Raw genomic sequence first — 12036 nt, 5'->3', positions numbered from 1 at the left:
TGTTTTAACCGACGACAAGGCATTGATTGGCAAGTTAAAGAAATTGTTCATTTGCTGACACCAGCAGTTGTATTTAGTGTTGCTAAAGTGTGTTGAGTTGTTATTAGAATTTTTTTTGCTGAAAAATGGAATGGACCAACGAATTAATTTTTGATTTTTTAAATCTGTACCAAAATGAACCCACTTTGTGGAATTTGACGGCACCAGACCATAAAAATAGGAACGATACATACGATGCATGGAGCCGCATCAAATGCCAATTAAAGGATGGCACTGTTTCGATAAAAGATTTAAAAAAGAAGAGGGACAATTTAATGTAGACCTTCTTCTTAAAGTTCCATCTCCTAGCGGAGATTGGATATCATAATGGATATGGTCACTTTGTTGGCTGCTGCTCTGAACAGTTGTATAGTTGTAATGAACTACAGTTAAACCATTCTCTAAGGTTTCTCAGCCAGGAGATGCGTCTTTTTTCTATGCTTCTTCTTCCTTGGATCCTCATATTTCTCTCCTCTAGTAATGTGACCCAAATATTCTAGTTTTCTTGTTTTTTACTGTTCATAATTTCTAACTCCTTATTTAAACGTCGTAGCACTTCAACATTGGTAATCCTTTGATCCCACTGAATTTTCAACATTCTTCTGTAACACCACATTTCGAACGCTTCTACTTTCCTTATGTGTTGCCTTTTCAATGTCCAAGCTTCCATTCCGGATAGTAATATAGAAAATATGTAGCATCTTAGAGTCCTCAATCTGAGAGGCAACTGAAAGTCTTTGTTTGAAAGCAGTGTCTTCATTTTTATAAATGCTTGCCTTGCAGTTTCAATTCGGACTTTAATTTCTTTGCTTTGTCATTTTTGTCATCAATCCAGGTTTCCAGATATTTGTATGTCTTTACTTTTTCTATTTGGGTTTGCTCTAGTATTAACCTTTCATTTCCATGTTGTGTTTTTGAGACAATCATAAATTTAGTTTTTTTCTTGTTTATTTTGAGTCCATATCGAATGCAATCATCGTTAATTCTATATAACAATTCTTGTATCAAGTAAAATTTAATAAAAAATTTTGGTCTTGGTAAAAGGTATATTATTTTAACCAAGACCAAAATTTTTTATTAAATTTTACTTGTAATTAATGGTATACAGCCAGCTACAGGAAATTTTTCCTTGTGAATTCTTGTAGCGACTCCAGGGTGTCTGCCATTATAACGGTGTCATCAGCGAATCTTATATGTTATTTACTATTCTTCCGTTTATAGAGATTCCATCACTTAGTTCCGCTATCGCTTCCTGAAATATGGCCCCTCTATGGACCTCTATGGACCATAGAGGTCCACTGATGTGGACCCTCTATGGACCCCCAATGTCTTACCCCTCTATGGACCTCTAATGTCGACCTATAGAAGGCAAAAAACAAAAGTTAAAGAATCAACGGGAACTGGTAGTGGGGCTGATGACGTTTACAAGCCTGAGTGGCCTTTTTATGATATCATGGCAAATTTTTTGGATGATGTCTACAGTAGTAAGTAAGATGTCGGTTCGCTAAACTCAGACGCAACTGGCTAGATATTTTGGTCGATAATTTTTTTGTTTTTTGCCAATTTTGCAAAAATTGGCAAAATTACTAACTATTTAGTGATTATTAACTATTTAGTAATTATTTTTTGCCAATTTTACTAAAATTGGCAAAATTACCGACTAAAACATCTAGAAAGTTGCGTCTGAGTTTAGCGAACAGACTATAAGTAATTTTTCCGCAAATCGCCAGGAAATTTTGACATTCCTGTCAAAATTTCTTGAAGAAAAAGTCAGGACTTCCTTACTGTAAGGAAATGTCATTTCCTTACTGTAAGGAAATTATATTTCCGTACAGTTGTTAGTGTTCTACATAATTTGACAATTCAACCTCAATACGTTTCCATAGTAACCCAAGTAATTTTATTAGGAATTTCAAAGCACCATTTATTTGGGAATAAAATTATCGCGTTTTTTTTTTAAATCAATCAATATCTGTCGAATTTTAAACGATTTGCGGAAAAATAGTATGTTTACCTCGTAGGAAAAGCCACATTCCTGGACTCTGTGTTGCTAAGTCTCGGCTTGCGCCTCGACTTAGCAATCTTCACAGTCGCCCAGGAATGTTAAGCTTTTCCTACCCGGTAAACAATGTACTATTATTTGCAGTCTATATAAGACTAATATTAAAAGTGACATTCGCCAGTTGAACCTAGCTTCAGCCCGTGAGTAATGAACTATTACTCACGGTTAAAGTAATGGGTGTTATTATCTATTCAAAAATAGCGAATAATGTGCATATTATTAAACTGTCGTAGAAAAAATACATTATTCCACCGGCGCGCCACAAATAATGTTCATTTGTTAGTTTTTTCCCGTGATGCGAACTTGGGGTGTCAAAACAGAAAATAAATAAGTCAAAGAAAATAAAATTATAATTTATATATACTTACTTTGAACGACTTTTATTGTAAATATTGAAATGGTTGCTGATGTGAGCACATAATATTATTTATGTAGGGTAGGTAATAAGTCTACTACTCACAGTCTTTTTAGATTTTATTTATTTAAAATGTAGTTGTAAAATGTGGGCGACCGGTTTCGGTGTTTAACATTTACACCATCATCAGGCCCCTAAGAAGATATCAGTATAGCATTAGCGAATTAGCCCTCTTCCTTCAGAAATTATTTTTTATTAAAGAATTTTTGTGACATCAACGAGATAACTAAAAACTGTACACGACTTTTACATGACTTTTATTGTATTCTGATATCCACCAGTCGCGACCAGACACCTCGTAACGCGACAGTTTGTAACCGGACAGTTGGTAACGGACAATTCGTAACAGCGACAGTTCGTAACGGCGACACTCGGTAACGGTGACAGTTCGTAACTAGACAAATTCGTAACGGACAATTCGTAACGTCCAAATTGAATTATTCTGTTTATTGGAAACTAACTACATATTATCAATTATCACAGTTATAATTGAAATTATCTTTATCAACTTAACGAATCAGTACGGGGATAAACATGTTTAACACATTTTATATTTTGTGTTTCAGAGTATGTACCTATATTAAAAGTCTTTAAACAGAAACACATATTTAAATACATACAAACTTTTAACAATATTCTTAAGTTTATTTCTCTTATTGTTCCTTAAATTTGCATATACAGTAAAACCTGTGTGTTACCGGCCACCTGCCAAAAACACAAATTGTAAACTATGCATTTGATCATTATTATGTTGACCTTAACCCGGCATTAGTCGCTAGGTTGGTTCTTACGTGAGTGGTCGCGCGTGAGATTTTGTCTCACAAAAGTACCCAACTTTCGCTTTTTTTACGAAATATAATTTTCAAAATAGATTTTAAACTTAATAAAGTTATTATTAGCTTTACACAATGTGACTGTTGATGCGCTGTTACAGTTTAACCTAATCTAAAAATGTAGAAATAATATTAATTTTAATATTTCAATATAAATTTCAAATTTGTACTAGTACCTTTATTTTATTGTCATGCAACAGGGTAAGTTCTAAAATTATCTTTGCACGATTCATATTGCAAATACAAAATAAAATAATGCTACAATATAAAATAATGCTGAATAATATTATACACGGTCTATTTGATTGTAGAGGAAGGATAATTCGGAGACAAGAAGGAACTAGAGCATGTGTAATTTACCAGGGGAAAAGTTGTGTGCAATATTCTTAAACCGTGAGAGAAAATCTCATATAGCGACCAATGCCGGGTTAAGCAAAGTTGTTGTGCATGACTGAAGGTTGCTGAGTTGGTACGACTAATCTAAGTGTATAGGAGGTTGCCCCCCCCCCCACACACTACACTCTTTTTTATTTTTTTGGACAAACTGTTTTTTCTTAATTTTATATGATGTGTAATCAAAAGATACATGCAACCCTAAACAACCCTTTTTTCTAATAAACAATAGTTTTTTGTGCTGTTTGCGCAAATAATTATTACTTAGGTTGGTCGTATTCACTCAGAAACCTTCCCGGGTTCATGTACAACAACTTTGCTTGAGGTCATCATATTATGATCAAATGCATAGTTTACGATTCTATAAAGGACATCCAAACTTTTTTATATTGTGTCGTATAAACATCAAAAACATGGTATTATAAAAATAATTATTTTTCAAATCAAAATGTCAATTTTAAAAACAAAAAAAACTTCCAACGTGGGGAATGGAACCCGGCTTGCCTGGGTGAAAGCCAGGAGCTAGGTATTTTAGGCCATTATGGATGTAAATAAGCCACGGAGATAAATATTTGACATATAGTTTTAGGGTTTTTCCATCTAGTTTCATATTTTCTCTTGTTTAGCCTAAAAGCCCCGATTTTCGGCTGGCTGACACATCATTTTTTAACGGAACACCTAACTCAATAAAGAAAGACACCCTTGCTAAAATGCTCCGGTCAAATTTTACACTACCTCCCTGACTATTATAAAGCATATCCAAAGTTAGTCCAAAATTTGTTTTTGAGCAAGGATTTTTTTACAAGTTAATAATTTAACAAATTTTGTTAAAAATAAAATACATTATGTGTGTAATTATTGATTTACATGGAATGTGCATACTACACATTTCACACCATATTCTAAACGAAAACATTGAAAGAGATACGAAACTTGACAAACGCAATGTAATCAATGCCAAAATTAAATGAGTCACATATATAATCTCAATCAAAAGCACAGACTGTCGCGGACCATGGGAAGACCTCTGTCCGCGGTGCGTTAGAATCAGCGGTGGTCGGCTGTTCGTGATGATCCGTAGAATCGCAGACCATGGGAAGACCTCTGTCTGCGGTGCGTGGTGGTCCGTGCTCGTCGGCTGTGCGTGATGATCCGTAAAATCGCAGACCAGTGGGAAGCCGCTATTAGATGTCAAACTACTACAATTTGACAGGGTGTGAATGTTGCTACGAAATTAATAAAAAAACGTAATTATCTTTTAAAATACCCTGTTTAACATTACAAAACCTGATATTTTAAGAAAGAAGACATCGAAGAGAATCCAAAAATGTAAAAATATACAGGGTGTCCCATTTCAAAAAACGAAGTTATAAGCAACTTCCGGTATAACCGGAAGTAGCAAATAGATGAAAACTTTTCATTAAACAGATGACTCTTCACAACCCTTTAATTCAAATGTTTATGATTATGTTGCCTTTAGTTCTCGAGATATTTCTAATAGGCCCTTTATTTGCCTCACCCTGTAGTGTGCGTACTGTCAGTTAAATAGTAACGTGTGGCCAAACTTGCACACACATACCTAATGTGGCAAATACATTATATTTTTCAAAATTTTGGAATGTACTTAAATCGTAGAGCAATTGTAATTTTTGTTTTAATACAGATTTCAATCCTCTACAAATAGCTTCGCATGACTTTTGATGTAAAATAATTAGGGAAGCAGGAATTCAACAGTTTAGAATTTTACATTGAGTTTCCTATGGCCCGTTTTACGATTCACCACCCTGTAGAAAAATGGTTGGAAATGCACAGTTGCATTTTAAAGTGCATAAACATGTCAAAATAAGTTTCGAGGGTTTTCGGCTTTAAATTAATGCAAACAGATTTCTCAGGGCGTTTTTGGGGTTGCTGAAAACGAATATGCTATCAGAACTACACCCGGAGCACCTGATGTCTAGTGCCACGTCATCTTCTGGAGTTACGAGTGATTTTGGACTAAATTGATGCAAACAGATTACAGGGGGGAGGTGTTGGGGTTGCTGAACACGAATACTCCATCAGAACCGGCTCCCGGAGCACTTGGTGTCCACTATCGATGCTAAGGATGTCATCTTCTAGAGTTTCAAAGTTTCTCGGCACACAATGCATGCAAATAGATTACTATGCGGTTTTTTTGGTCGCTGAATACGAATACGCCATCAGAACTAACCCCGGACCGCCTGATGCTTAAAGTCACTGCTTAGGCATGTCATCTTCTGGAGTTTAGAGGGTTTTGGGCACCAGGTGCACCGTGGGTCAGTTCTGATCGCGTATTCTTATTCAGCAACCCCAAAATACCCAACTAATCTGTTTGCATCAATTTAGTGCTGAAGTGACACTGGGTACCAGGTGCTCAGGGGGTCGGTTCTCATGGCGTATATTCGTATTCAGCGATCCCAAAAACCTCCGAGTAATCTGTTTGCATCAATTTGCCGGAAACCATCGAAAGTCCAAATGACACCAACGAAATCCAGTGACTCTAGGCACCAGGTGCTCCGGGGATCGGTTATGACGGCATATTCGTCTTCAGCGACCCCAAAAACCCCCTAGTAACAAAATCTTCCCCTTGACATGTTTATGCGCTTTTGGATGCATTTTATGCACTTTAAAATGCAACTATGCATTTCCACCCATTTTCTTTAGTAGACTTTTTCCTTGATTTACGCTGCATTTAAAAATCGATTTATTTTGTTGCTAAAAATGCCTTATTTTCCTTGTTACAATATTGCCATTCAGTTTTGCAACATATTCCTTCTGATGCATTTTAATTCGTGTATCTACATCCTACACATCCGATCATCCTCTTATTTATTTGGTAACTATATCCTAACACTTCTACCACCACTTTCCAAGCGTCGAAAATTTGAATTTTTAGAATACATTAAATGTCTGGTATGCTGTGATTACTGTGTATTTGTTTATTTATTCGTTATTCTAAACTCATCAAAAAGTGTTATTAAAGTATATTCTCGTAAAAAATATATTTTCAGAAATGATATTATCTAATTGAGATCTGGATAATTTAATTTTGTAAACGGAATTAAACAAGAGACTGTTTAATGCTGAAGCTAACTTATGCATACAGCTATATAGAAAGTATGGTGTAAAAGCGATTACTTTATAACAAAGTTTGTAGCTTTTTTGCTTTAATTTTGTGTTATTTTTTAACTGTTAATAAAAATATAATAAAACCTACATACACTCACCGGCACAAAATTCCGCCACCCAAAATTTTTGATTAAGTTTGACAATCTATAACTTTATTATTATTTTCAAGATTCTTGCATCACTTTGTAGGTACATATTATTGATCTAGTTTGTTATTACTCCGGTAACAAATTTTTTTTACTTAGATGGGATTATACGGAGGTGAATGGAAGCGTTGTTTTTTCTCCTAATTTTAAAAAATTCTGTGGAAAAATTGGAGAGCTGATTTTGTTTCATACTCATTTTGTATTATCCTGGAGATATTACTGAGGTGTTTTTTGAATTATCCGAATATCTCTTTTCTTGTAATAGCTGTAATAAAAACACTACAAATTAATAGCGGGCACGTCCACCTCTTGTAGCAACGACTGCTCGCAATCTGTGTAGCATCTAATAAAGATGTGTTATCCTTGCCTGGGGAATAGCCCGATATTCCTCTACCAGGGCCATAACGGTACCAAATTTTCTGGAGGCCTAGAATGACGGCAAATAGCTTTTTTTAATTGATTCTATAAGTTCTCAATAGGATTGAGATCTGGGCTGCATGCGGACCATTCTAATCTTATCAATCCAACCTCTATTTTATGAGTCAATCAGTGTTTTTATTTACAAAAAATGGTACAGCTCTTACAAGAAAAGAGATATTCGGATAATTCAAAAAACAAAATTTTAGTGATTCCTCCGGGATAATATGACAGGACTATGAAACCAAATCAGCTAGTCGATTTTTCCAAGTTAGGAGAAAATACAACGCTTTCATTCACCCCTGTATAATGCCATGCAAGCAAAATTTTTTTGTTACCGGAATAATACCAAACGATATCAATATGTGTATCTACAAACTGGTGCAAGAATCTTGAAAATCGGAGCACAGATAATAAAGTTATACATTGTCAAACTTAATTAAAAATTTTGGGTGGCGGAATTATGTGCCGGTGAGTGTATTTATAATATAATATACCAACGCATTTAAGTTCTAAGAGGATGTATTTGATTTTTTTACTAGTTTTAAAATGTGTTGTTATAAACTACTCGATACAAAACATTATGCAACATGCATTCCAGTTCTGACCTTTATTACACTTGATTCTATCGTCTAATTGTATAATGTAACCTTGATTATATCGTCCATGAAGGTACACGTATTTGACCCTTGATTTAAATGTGATGTTTTCCTAAGTGAACAAATTTAAAAAAATATGTGAACTCGTATTTTTCCCTCCAGCCACAATCCGAGTTCACATCTACAGCCGCTGTTAAGGACATCTTTGATAATATATGTCGCAGTTTCGGACGAAACTTCTGGAACAATCAATCAAGATACACGGCCTATCAACTAGGTCAAGAATGTACTCTTGACAATAACAGTCCAGTAGACATATCTACAATATCTTAGTATAATCTATTTTATGGTGAATATATTTTGTTGAAGTTTTAACGATAATTATTGTATTTTACATTTGTTTTGCCGTTTTACAATCCGGCAGTGATCAAAATTCTAATCTTGTAAAAACCTAAAGTCACGCAGCCTGTTCGGGACATTTGTCGATATGTAAACAGTAAATGGCATTTAATAAACGTCATTTTATTTTTTTATATTTTTTTTATAACAGATTCAGAATAACTGAACCGATTTAGCTAATTTCGATTTTGGAACATTTGTAGAAATTGAAGGAAGGTTTAAAAAGTGAGAAAATGTGATGAAATTATAAAGATACTAAAAACAACAATGTTATTATCATATTTTATTATAGTAGTTCCATTTTATCTTTGCCCATTGGGCACGATTCATTTTCAAACAAATTAAATCAAAACATAAAGTGAAACGTACGCCGATGTGTGTAGATAGTATACGGTACCGTAAAATAGGGTGAATAAGAACAAAACTTCACTAAACAATTACAATAATCTTGCTAAACATATATATTACTTTCGTTGGGCTATTTAATTTTTTCAAGTTGGCTAATGTGATATGGCTTTAAGAAATTTAGGTTTGTGTTGTTGGCGTCACTGGTTCCTATGTTCTCGGCGTGCAAACAAAGTCGTTAATTTTGAGGATATTTCTCATTCTAAAAAACTTTCTCAGTAAGTACAAAATGTCTGTCAAAATAGATTGAAGAGTATTGTTTTTTTGTTTATTCTAACCTTTACAACAATATAACATGATGGTAGTTTGATTTATCTGTTAACTTATTTTGTTAACAACAATTATTACTGTTCACGTCATGAATTTGAGATATGTGGGGTGGATAGGAACATAATATATTTACCGTGTTGCCATTCATCCCACATACTAGAAATTACTTTTTTATCTAATACCTCCATAGAGTAAGACCAAACGAAACAATATCTCATCTAACAACAAATTATATATATTATTTTGATCCACACAAAGAGAATAGAAAGAACCATGCCTTGCAAAACGTGATTCTAGCGGTTAGCTATCGTCTCCAATCCAAAACAAACTTCTACCAGGGTTCTCAACCACGCGTAGTATTAATGAACACAATTTTTCCAATTATTATGAGCACTAATTATCGGCATCCGGCTCGAAGGACCAAATGTGGATTCCGTAAATTTGAAATAAATATTTATACGGTTTTCTGCGATCATCGGAACTGTTGTCCAAAAAGTTTAAATGTATGTCAAGACGCAACAAGACCCATGAAAATTATGTAGCGCAAAAAAAGTTGAGGAATGAAAAATAGGACCAAGCAGGAATGAATCCACAATAGCTTAAGACAAGTTTCCTAGACTATTAAAGAAACTGGTTAATAGTCTTTCAGAGAAAAATGTCAAATTAGAGTTTAAAAAATACTTTTTATTTCAACAATATATTTTTCCAACAATACAAACTTTATATTTATTTGTGTATGTTACTTTACACCTTAGACACTTTTTACCTGTTTCTATTGACCCTACAAATGTTCGAATAGGAACACAATAGTTTTTAATACAGTAATACATTTTGAATTTTTTGTGATTCAAGTATTAACTTTTTAATTTATTAACATCTAAATATCAAAAGAGGAAGGTAAGACCCAAATAACAATGCAAAAGTTTTTTCCACCTACCTCTACCGAAAGTATACTTTTCCGGACCTGATTGTAGGGAGCAAAGTTGTACTTTTCCTCCCTAGGGAGGAAAAGTAAAAGTGACGTCATGGTATTTCATTCATGAAATATAACTTATTGACGCCCTGTACAATATCTATTTTCTATTACGTAAGTATCTATACATTTTAAAGTTTATTAAAACACCCTGTATTTTGCAGAATGGTAAAAAACAGTAAATTGTTATTTTGATTTAACAATGTTTACATTAATAATTTGACTTATATTTGACAGTTGACAGTTATATTGTACCTACTTGTTAGTTTTAGTTTTAATAAATTTTGTTGGTTAGTTACATATTATATAAATTAAGTAAAAATGAAAAATGATTATTAATTTGAGGAAGGTGGAAAAACCATATGTATAACATGGGAGTAAAGTGCCTTTTCCTCCCTTGGATGATAGTAAATTTCATTCTCGGGAGGAAAAGTAGCACTTTCCTCCCTTGTTATACAAATAGCTATATGTTTGCAATATGTGTTAGTGACATTTTTTTCAGTTGAAAGTTGAAAACCGTTCCTATTCACCCCATTTTACGGTATACAAATTGTATATACACATCGACGTTCGTTTCACTTTATGTTTTGACTTAATTTATTTGAAAATTTTTTGCTCAATTAGAAATCCAATGAAATCAATTAATTTGTGGTCATCTGATTGAATACAACCAATAAAACCAACATTATACTGAAAACAGATCCCATGGGCTGTTTTCACTCAATCATGTAGCTATGGATACCTACATTTCGTTTCATTTCGATTTTGACATTTCAAATATTCAATATTTCAAAATGTCACGATTTGGTTGTAATACTGATGAGAATATTAATGAAATTATCGAATCAAATATACCAAAGAATACTGTTTACAGTAAAAAATTTTCTATTTTTATATTTTGCTCTGTATTTTTTTTTTCATAACCAGCAAAAAATTTTCTATCCGAATAACCCTCGAACATTGATAACTGCTCAAAAAATTTTTAACAACTTTCTCAAGCTTGTTGCTAACAGGCAACAGACCTCCGCCTACGGCGTCGGTCTGTTTCCAAGCAACAAGCTTTCGAAATCTGTTATAAAATTTTTTCGAACAATTATCAATGTCCTTGGGTTATTACTACTGAAAATGAATCGTGACGCATGGGAAAAGTTAGAGTGGACGAACAATATAAAACTCCTTTAGATTTACGTCACTAAAAACTGCACCGATCTTCGCGTCTATTTATTTTTTACGTTAACTGCGAATGAGTTGTCCAGAGTACCAGTGAGAACTTTTTTTATTTTTTAAATCCCTAAATTTTTATCTTTTATTATTTTAAATCTTATAAGTGATTGAAAAATCAATCAAATTAAAATGAAATGAGTAACCAGTGTATATCTTCCACATTTACTTCATATTTAACATAGCCTGTAATTTTTAAAGCGAATACTTCTTAGCGCTACCCAAGATAATAATAATAATGGATAAACATAAAATGATGATGAATAAAATAGACTAACATAAAATAGGCAATCTTCTTTTATTTGTCACAAACCAGTAGTTTTATTTTTACAATATAATCATAATCAAAATTAAATAATTAAACATAAATATAAGATAATAATGAAAAATTAAACAGTGAATACACTATATTATATTTAAACAATAATATTATTTATTATTAAACAATTATATTTAAACAATAAAACACCTTAAAATTAATAATATTAACAAATAAACAACTCTATAAACAAAACGACAAAAACGATGGTGGCGCTACAAGAATTATTGTATAAAGGTAACTAGTCCTGGACTAGTTCTATTTATACGTTCAACAAAAATTTTATTGTGTGATATCTCGCGTATCGTGAGAGATACAAATTATTCATTGATCCGTCGACTTTAGTTTAACAAAATGTATATCTTACTTTTAATTCGTACTGATATGGACTTATTCCC

At 33.1% G+C, this 12036-nt stretch overlaps 1 protein-coding gene across 3 annotated transcripts in view; it reads left to right on the top strand.

Annotated features, from left to right (window-relative positions):
• Nucleotides 1–12036, top strand: part of LOC114331876 (myeloid leukemia factor) — a 77116-nt gene that overhangs the window by 62841 nt on the left and 2239 nt on the right. The window lies entirely within an intron of this gene.

This window comes from Diabrotica virgifera, chromosome 1 (assembly GCF_917563875.1).
Source record: "Diabrotica virgifera virgifera chromosome 1, PGI_DIABVI_V3a".
Taxonomy (NCBI): domain Eukaryota; kingdom Metazoa; phylum Arthropoda; class Insecta; order Coleoptera; family Chrysomelidae; genus Diabrotica; species Diabrotica virgifera.
The sequence above is the reverse complement of the archived record's forward strand: the minus strand, read 5'-3'. Positions and strand labels throughout refer to the sequence as shown.